Raw genomic sequence first — 2621 nt, 5'->3', positions numbered from 1 at the left:
TGGTTCTTTTTTGAGTTTGGATAGTGTGATAAACTGAGAAGTGGGTACGTGGAACACAATTTCCAACGCTGGATCTACAAAGTAAGGGCCAGACCCTGGGCAGAGATAACCCCATTGAAATACAACCCAAAGAAAGCTTCTCTGAGCAGGAGCTGAAATGCTCAAGGTCATCCCCACTGGATCCCTCTCTAGAAGCAACAAATGACTTTTTTTAAAAAAATAAGCATTATCAATAAATCACTATGTCAGATTCATTCAGAATCAAATGAATCTAACTACTTATACTATGAACTCCTGACACATGACCAGAGTTATCTTTTTCAGGATTATATACAAATTTACTGTGCCAGGGCAACCTTTTAAATTTATTTGGAAAACCTACAAAACATGAAAATCTTCAGTTGTGAAAATGTGCTTGAATACACATCTTATAAAAAGCTTAATCTCATCATTCAGTCCTCCATTATTTTCATTTTAACTTCCAAAATGATCGCATATGGGAAAAAGAAATCTGACTTACAAAGTGTGAATCTTTCAAAAGCTGAAGGAGCAGAGGAGAGAGACATGTCTAACGGGCGCCCTGAAGCTCTTTAAGAACCAAGGCCACATGAGAGGAGAGCCCAACTTCTTTTATAGAACTGGGTTGTAATGCATTCCTCACGCACCCACTTTTGTAATCCTGATACTTAGCAAATGTTTATTGAGTGAACAAATGAATGACTATACATAAATGAGTGAATGCCTAAATACTGACTTTTTGGACCATCTTTGGACCGGATGTGGAATTTCTGGCTTGCTTAAATCTTGCCTACCATAATCATGCCCAATTAAGGACACTCTTTCCAAGGCAAAAAAGAACAGACCGAATTTTGATAAGAAAATAACTGTAAAACTGCCAAAATATTTAAGCATTGATTTTAAAAGACACTTCTATTTTCTTTTTCTCCATATTTTGTTTCTTTCTACATGATAGTAAAAGCATCTTAACTAAACTCAAATTGATTAAATTTGTCAAAGAACTGTCAAAAATGAGAGACTAAAAACAAAAAAATTAATTATATTATTCCAGGTCTCAATGTAACGTTTTATGCTATAAATAGTATATATTGCATGTGTGTACAAGTCAGCAATTTAAAAACTGGCAAATTGTTTGATGACTAATAAATGATTTGATATCTCCATGGTTTCAAGGTAAATATTCAAGATTGAAATAATTTATTTACACATGAATACACCTGTCAGTACTAGACAGAGTCTATGTTTCAGAAAGTAAAGTTTAAGATCCAGTGAGCTGACAAACTGCTCCCTAGTGTTGCAGGCATGAGCCACGCAGCAGTCCTGAACAGAAAGCTACTGTTGGTTCTCAGTGCACTGGCAGCTGTGGCCAGTCTTCTAGGGATGAGAAGTATTTGTTACAACATGCTCAGCAGAAACCCCCTCTCTTTAGTTTAAAATAGTTTTAAATCTCTCTTGAGATTTCTAACTTGAACCACATATTTAGAAGGATGTTGTTTAATCTGCAAACGTTTGGGGATTTTCCAGCTATCTCTCTGATATTGATTTCTACTTTAATTCCATTATGGCCTAAGAATGGATTAGATTTTATGATTGCTATTATTTTAAATTGTTCAGGTGTGTTTTATGACCCAGAATATGGTTTGTTTTGATGAATGAATGTTCCATGTGAGCTTGAGAAGCATATGTATTTTGCCATTGTTGGGCGAAGTGGTCTACAGATATCCATCATATCCAGTTGATGGATGGTGTTATGAAGTTCAGCCATGTCCATACTGATTTTCTTCCTGCTGGATCTGTCCATTTCTGACAGAGGGATGTTAAAGTCTCCATCTATAATAGTGAATTTATCTATTTCTCCTTTTAGTTCTATCAGTTTTTGCCTCATATGTATTTTTTTCTCTGTTTTTTGGCATAAAGACATTAAGAATTGTTATGCCTTCTTGGAGAACTGAATCATCATTGTATAATATCCCTATTTATTCCTGGTAACTTTCCCTACTCTGAATTATTTCTATTGATGGCTGTGTTTCTCCCTTACTATATTATTTTCTCTATCCTAATCTCTTTCTTTCTCTGGTCCCCTTTATGATATTATCTCTCAATTTCGAATTTTCTTTATTACTCTTCTACAATTCCACTTTCTCAAAATCTCTCTTTCTTACCTTGCCAATATGTATCTCACATTTCTACAGACTTGTCGACAGTTCCAATATTTGAATGATTTCTATGAGGATTTTGATTACACAGAAGTCTAAATTCAGGTTAACTATTGTATAAATAATCTTGGAAAATACTATCTAATAATTCATAATGGCAATACTGCTGCTAACCCACTTCTCTTGGACATTAAAATATTCTCTCTTGATTCTATAATAGCCAGTAATTACTATCTCGTTGTAGTTCAGAATTAATTTAATAAAAACTTATTTTTAAAAATACCCTTAGATTGCAAAAATATTTTTGATCTAGTCAGTCACACAGAGATGATATATTTGACCATGAATTGTGCCTGGAACATGGTAGGTGTTCAGTAAATATCTGTTGACTAACTAGATATGAATTGGATTAAATCTGAGAAAAATAAACATTAACGAGCTGCACAT

This window comes from Pteropus vampyrus, unplaced genomic scaffold (genome assembly GCF_000151845.1).
Source record: "Pteropus vampyrus isolate Shadow unplaced genomic scaffold, Pvam_2.0 Scaffold112, whole genome shotgun sequence".
NCBI lineage: Eukaryota > Metazoa > Chordata > Mammalia > Chiroptera > Pteropodidae > Pteropus > Pteropus vampyrus.
This window is presented reverse-complemented; position numbering follows the sequence as displayed.